This window comes from Lepidochelys kempii, chromosome 1, assembly GCF_965140265.1.
Source record: "Lepidochelys kempii isolate rLepKem1 chromosome 1, rLepKem1.hap2, whole genome shotgun sequence".
Lineage (NCBI taxonomy): Eukaryota > Metazoa > Chordata > Testudines > Cheloniidae > Lepidochelys > Lepidochelys kempii.
This window is the reverse complement of record NC_133256.1, coordinates 336750596-336757799: the sequence shown is the minus strand read 5'-3', so window position 1 is coordinate 336757799 and position 7204 is coordinate 336750596.

Here is a 7204-nt window from a genome sequence, read left to right as displayed (position 1 = left end):
AACCTTTTGTAGTGATAATCAAGGTGGGCCATTTCCAGCAGTTAACAGGAACGTCCGAGGAGCAGTGGGGGGTGGGGGAAATAAACATGGGGAAATAGTTTTACTTTGTGTAATGACACATCCATTCCCAGTCTCTATTCAAGCCTAAGTTAATTGTATCCAGTTTGCAAATTAATTCCAAGACTCTCGTTGGAGTCTGTTTTTGAAGTCTTTTTATTCTAATATTGCGACCTTTAGGTCTGAAATCGAGTGACCAGAGAGATTGAAGTGTTCTCTGACTGGTTTATGAATGTTATAATTCTTGACATCTGATTTGTGTCCATTCATTCTTTTACGTAGAGACTGTCCAGTTTGACCAATGTACATGGCAGAGGAGCATTGCTGGCACATGATGGCATATATCACATTGGTAGATGTGCAGGTGAATGAGCCTCTGATAGTGCGGCTGATGTGATTAGGCCCTATGATGGTGTCCCCTGAATAGATATGTGGACACAGTTGGCAACAGGCTTTGTTGCAAGGATAGGTTCCTGGGTTAGTGGTGCTGTTGTGTGGCGTGTGGTTGCTGGTGAGTATTTGCTTCAGTTTGAGGGGCTGTCTGTAGGCAAGGACTGCCATGTCTCCCAAGATTTGTGAGAGTGATGGGTCGTCCTTCAGGATAGGTTGTAGATCCTTGATGATGCGTTGAAGAGGTTTTAGTTGGGGGCTGAAGGTGATGTCTAGTGGCATTCTCATATTATCTTTGTTGGGCCTGTCCTGTAGTAGGTGATTTCTGGGTACTCTTCTGGCTCTGTCAATTTGTTTCTTCACTTCAGCAGGTGGGTATTGTAGTTGTAAGAATGCTTGATAGAGATCTTGTAGGTGTTTGTCTCTGTCTGAGGGGTTGGAGCAAATGCAGTTGTATCGTAGAGCTTGGCTGTAGATGATGGATCGTGTGGTGTGGTCTGGGTGAAAGCTGGAGGCATGTAGGTAGGAATAGCGGTCAGTAGGTTTCCGGTATAGGGTGGTGTTTATGTGACCACTGCTTATTAGCACCGTAGTGTCCAGGAAGTGGATCTCTTGTGTGCATTGGTCCAGGCTGAGGTTGATGTTGGGATGGAAAGTGTTGAAATCATGGTGGAATTCCTCAAGGGCTTCTTTTCCATGGGTCCAGATGAGGAAGATGTCATCAATGTAGCACAAGTAGAGTAGGGGCATTAGGGGACGAGAGCTGAGGAAGCATTGTTCTAAGTCAGCCATAAAAATGTTGGCATACTGTGGGGCCATGTGGGTACCCATAGCAGTGCCGCTGATTTGAAGGTATACATTGTCCCCAAATGTGAAATAGTTATGGGTGAGGACAAAGTCACAAAGTTCAGCCACCAGGTTAGCCCTGACATTATCGGGGATACTGTTCCTGATGGCTTGTAGTCCATCTTTGTGTGGAATGTTGGTGTAGAGGGCTTCTACATCCATAGTGGCCAGGATGGTGTTTTCAGGAAGATCACTGATGGATTGTAGTTTCCTCAGAAGTCAGTGGTGTCTCGAAGATAGCTGGGAGTGCTGGTAGCATAGGGCCTGAGGAGGGAGTCTACATAGCAAGACAATCCTGCTGTCAGGGTGCCAATGCCTGAGATGATGGGGCGCCAAGGATTTCCAGGATTATGGATCTTGGGTAGTGGATAGAATGCCCCAGGTCGGGGTTCCAAGGGTGTGTCTGTGCGGATTTGTTCTTGTCCTTTTTCAGGGAGTTTCTTGAGCAAATGCTGTAGTTTCTTTTGGTAACCCTCAGTGGGATCAGAGGGTAATGGCTTGTAGAAAGTGGTGTTGGAGAGCTGCCTAGATTCTGACCTATTCATGATGATGGCAGAACCTCCTTTGTCAGCCTTTTTGACAGTCTGTGGTTGGTGTGCCCCACTGCCTGAATAGATCATGAAGTACTGCTGCATCTATCTCCCATTTGTAGTCATGTGGGAATTTGCAACTGAGACTGTTCACTATGGAATTTTGTGCGCTGAGAGGTAGGCTGCTGACAGTGTGATGTCATGGGAGATACACCAGTTCCATAGTCTCATCACCTCCATGCAGAGGGAGGGTGACCTGGCTCCCCCTTATCCATTTATATAGTACATGCAGGCTATGTTGTCTGTTAGGACTCTTGTGTGAGATCCTTTGAGCAGCGGAAGGAAGCAGGTGCAAGCATTCCTGACCGCCTTTAGCTCTAGGAAGTTGATGTGAAGGAATATCTTCATGGGTGACCATTTGCCTTGTGTTGTAAGGCTGTTTAGATGTGCACCCCACCTTATTGTTATCCGCACACTCTAGTGCACCCACCTTTACCTCATTCCTTGGGCTCAGGGCGTAACCTACTGTGCGTTTGCGGGGTCTTTTACCAGTGAAAGAACCCTACACAGTAATATCCTTAATCTCTATTAACAATCACCAAAACAGAATGCATACGCTAAGCATACAATGCTCACCACTCCCAAAAAAGCAGATGAATTTTCCTGGTGGCTAGTCAGGATCGGGTCATCCAGGGACTCCAGCTTCTGCACGATATAGTAGGCAGAGTGTTGAGATCTGGCAGCTCTGATCTTGGGCTGTGTCTTGGAGTTGGTTCCAAAGAACTTCCTTTTGGACTCCAGTTTATATAGTGAAATTTGAGTCCTGCTTAGCTATACTTTAACCAAGCATTTTACTAAAATATTACAAAATAATTATTTGACCAATCCTAACATATTCTGAAACAATTCTTTACCCAATCATACCCCACCACCTTAATTGATTTAAATCAGGGTTTTCTCAAACTGAGAGTCCTGACCCCTCAGGGGGTCACGAGGTTATTACATGGGGAGTCGCGAGCTGTCAGCCTCCACCCCAAATCCTGCTTTGCCGCCAGCATTTATAATAGTGTTAAATATATTTAAAAGTGTTTTTAATTTATAGGGAGGGGTCACACTCAGAAGCTTGCTATGTGAAAGGGGTCACCAGTACAAAAGTTTGAGAACGACTGATTTAAATCTTGCAAAATTAGTTATGCAACATCAGAAACAATCAAAGAACCAGACAGAGACCATGCAGATAAACAATAGAGAAGTGGGGTCCATAAAGACAAAACAATAAAGAAATATAGATTTCACAACCACAACTGTTGATAACTGATTCCTTGACAGCAATGCTATTAAACAAAGTTTTCTTTAAACATCTTAAGATCTCTTTCTTTATCTGGCGATGGTGGGTACTGTTAGGACAGGATCGCTTCCTGAACAACCCGATATTACATTGTTTTAATGGAATTTAGATGGAATGTGAGGAAGTGACTTTCTGCTTCTTGGCTCATGGCTGCTGCTCTCCGAATATGGCTGCAGGAAAAGGCCTCAGACCTTACACTATGAGCGATGAGTCGGTGGTGAGAAGCAACGACAGGGGGTTTTGCGAGAAGGGGTATCCCTTTGCAAATGTTGGCTAGGTTTTTCCACCCATCTAAGGAGATTTTGACTTGGTGGGTAGGGAGAGGGGTTTGTCGAGTCTGTCCCTCTTTGGTCTGTAAACCAAGCTGAACCACATCTGTAGACATTGCATATGAAGCCCGGCGTGTGGCATTATCGCTGTGCCCGCTGCCATATGCCTCAAGAGTTGTAGGCAGTGTCTGGCTGATATTTGTGGGCTGTTTTAAACTGTCTATGAGTGTGATCAAAGAGAGGGATCTGTGTTGAGGTATGAGGGTTCTGGCCTGTAAAAAGTCAAGGTCAGAGCGTCTGAATTCCAGGCACTGCATTGAAGTGAGGGTTGATTTCTGGGCGTTGATCTGTAAGCCCAGCTCTGTGAACAAGTACATTGCAGCTTTGGTGACTCAGTGAGCCTCTTGCAGAAACCAGGCTCTGAGGAGGCAATCGTCCAGATAAGGGTAAATCATGATTCCTTGGGAACATAAGTGAAGAGCCACTACTGAGAGAACCTTGGAAAATACGCTTGGGGCCGATGATAGTCCGAAAGGGAGCACTCTGTATTGGTAGTGGTCTTGTCCTAGAGAGAATCTGAGAAATAGTCTGAGAGTCAATAGGATTGAGATATGAAAATATGTGTCTTGAAGGTTGAGGCCAAAAAACAGTCTCCGTGTTCCAACGCTGGAATAAGCGTTGCTAGAGTGACCATCTTGAATTTTTGAGCCTTGACAAACTTGTTGAGAGCTCTGATGTCTAGTATGGGTCTCCCTTCCTCTTGGGCATTAGGAAATAATGAGAGTAGAACCCTTTGCCTCATAGATGTTGAGGTATTGATTCTATGACTTCTAACTGGAGGAGATGATTTACCTCTTGTAGTAACTCTCATAAGAAGGAACCCTGAAGAGGACAGGGAAGGGTGTTGTGGATGGAGTAGGGAGATAAAATGGATAGAGTACCTATTGTTAACGATCTCTAGGATGCATCAGTCTGATGTTATGCATTCCCAGGTACCGCGGAATGGCTGCCAACTGGCGGCCAAATGGGTAAGTAGCAGTGGTCAGTTGTAGCAATTCGGGGGAGTGGTCTATTAGCACTTCTAACAACACGTCAAAATTGGTGCTTGGATGTAGATGGCTGGGACAAGGAAGATTGCCCACAATCCTCTCCAGGGGCCAACATTGCTGACCCTCCTAGGGGCCTGGGTTGGAGCCCAGTAGAGTGGGTGGGCCCAGGCTTCCCTACCACTACCCCCCGGCTGGGGAGGATGCTAGCCCCTGGGCCACCTAGCCCACGAAGGACCCTACTACAGGGGTTTGGTTATTTGACAAAAAATTGAAAGTTTCTATGGACAGCAGACACTTTTGCTAAATTTCATTTAGTCAAAAATCCAATTTTCCAACATAAAACAGATTTGACAGAAAATATTTGATCATCCCTAGGAGGGTTAGCGATTCTTACTCTAAACTGAGCCTGTCCTGTAAGGGGATTGATTAGTTCCTGCTCTCAGTGGAAAGACCCTTATTGACTCTAACGAGCTTTGGATCACACCTTAAGTTCAATAAGTTTTCAATGTTCCTCTTCAACACAATATGTCATCTTGGGGCATTGGTATTCATTGGGGCATTCACCAACAGTTTTCTAGTCCTTATCTATCTTGGGTTTGGTATACGTAAACTTATCATCTGTTGGCTGTTCGGTGGCCTGCGGGAAATGACCTCTGTGAAAATGTTCATTGGCTGTTCTGAGGTTAAGTGAAATGGGGATCTCAATCCAGTTTATAGTGGACCAGGGCCTCCATCACAAAAATCACCCCCACATCTGACATTCCTATTGACCGTCTCAATGGACAACATAAGGACTGGAAAAGTACAGAGACTCAACTACATCATCCTTAATGGATTTGAATGAAGAAAGAGAGTAGTGTCTTGGAGAACAAGGGCTGGGAAGGAGTTCCATGCTTCGGGGTGGCATGAGAGAAAGCAATAGGAGTCGTAGGAGAACACAGAAGTCTCTCAGAGGAGCACTCATTTAATAGATGATAATGGCCAAGGCTGTTGTTTTCTATCTGCATCTGGCCAGGATGGCCTTTCTCTTGGATGACACCTTTGCAATCATTATCTATGTGTTTGTCACTTAGAGATGAGTCTGTTGGTATGTACTCAACATGAGACAACATCTTATATTAATTCCAAACAAATGCTAGTGCAGAAAGTGGTGATTTGTGTGAGCACAGGACACAGTTCCCAGAATCTGCACTGGCTACGTGATAGTTTCTTTGGATGGAACTTAAAGTGCTGGTTCTGATCAGAGAGAGAGAGAGCATGAGTGTGTGAGACCCTATCATGATTGGGATATGCAGAGGTGTTTGAGGTGGAGTTCCCTTGGCTTAGATATAAGTTTTGTAGATTTTAAGGCAAGTAGGGACCATTATGATCATATAATTTGACTTCCGGAATAATACTTGCCGTAGGACTTCTAGGAATTAATTCCTACTTCAGGTCCAATAGCTGTGGCTGAATTAGAGCATATCTTTTACAAAAACATCCAATTGTGATTTAAAGATTTCCAGTGAGACCCTTGGCAAATTGATCCAATGGTCAATTATCCTCACTGTTAAACATTTGCACTTTATTTGAATTTGCCTAGCTTCAACTCCCAGCTATTGGATCTTGTTACACCCTTGTCTGCTAGTTTGAAGAGCCCTCTGTTATCAGATTTTTGTTCCCCATGTAGACAGACTCATAGACTTTAAGGTCAGAAGGGACCATTGTGATCATCTAATCTGACCTCCTGCATGTCACAGAACCTCACCCACTCCTGAAATAGACCCCTAACTTCTGGCTGAGTTACGGAACTTCCCAAATCATAGTTTAAAGACTTCAGATTACTGAGAATTCACCATTTATTACACTAGTTGAAATCTGCAAGTGACCCGTGCCCCATGCTGCAGAGGAAGGCAACGTGTCCCGTCCCCCCCCTCAGCAATTTTTACTTATAGCTGGTGATCACATCCCTTAACCTTTGATAAGCTAAATAGATTGAGTGTCTTGAATCTTTCACTATAAGTCATGTGTGCCACTCCTTTAAGAGAATACGAGAGGGGGCTGTTGCAAGACTTTCCCCATGATGGTCTCTTTGCAATTCACTTCCTAACTCAGTCTAAATGACCAAATTTGTTGACCTGTTGCAAAGCCAATCTGTTTGGGGAGGGATGAAATTTGGATGTGGGGGGGGGAGAGAGTTTTGCGGCGGCTGAGGTGAGGAAATTCCACTTTTGTGGACCAATTCCTCTTGTGTGGAGAAAAACTGTTGTTCTAGATTGGATTTTGAATGATCTGCCAAAGGTGCTGTCACAGTGGTCACTGGCCCCTTGAAGAGATAATGGATCCAGCTCCACCTGTGTCTCACTCAGATCTTCTCCACAGGTGGGGAAAGTTATTGCAGTCACATGACAGATCACGTAGCTAAATCAGTCCAAGCCTAGGGATAAACAAGAACCATCCAGAGAGCCAAAGGAAGAAAACAGGCAGACAACTCAGAGAAGAGAATGCCTACCTGGCCTTAGAAGGAGAGCTATGGACCCCTGAACCAAGATGGGGAAGAGGTGCTCTGTGAAGCAGGACTGGAAACTGGCTACTGGGGAAGATGGCTTGAATCACAACACAGGCCCTGAGCAGGAGAGCTGTGGGAGCACTGGGAGTCCTGAAGAAACAGGATGAAGGATTTGAGATTGAGAGGCCAAAGAGTCTGGATTTTGAAAACATTTAATAAAAAAGACC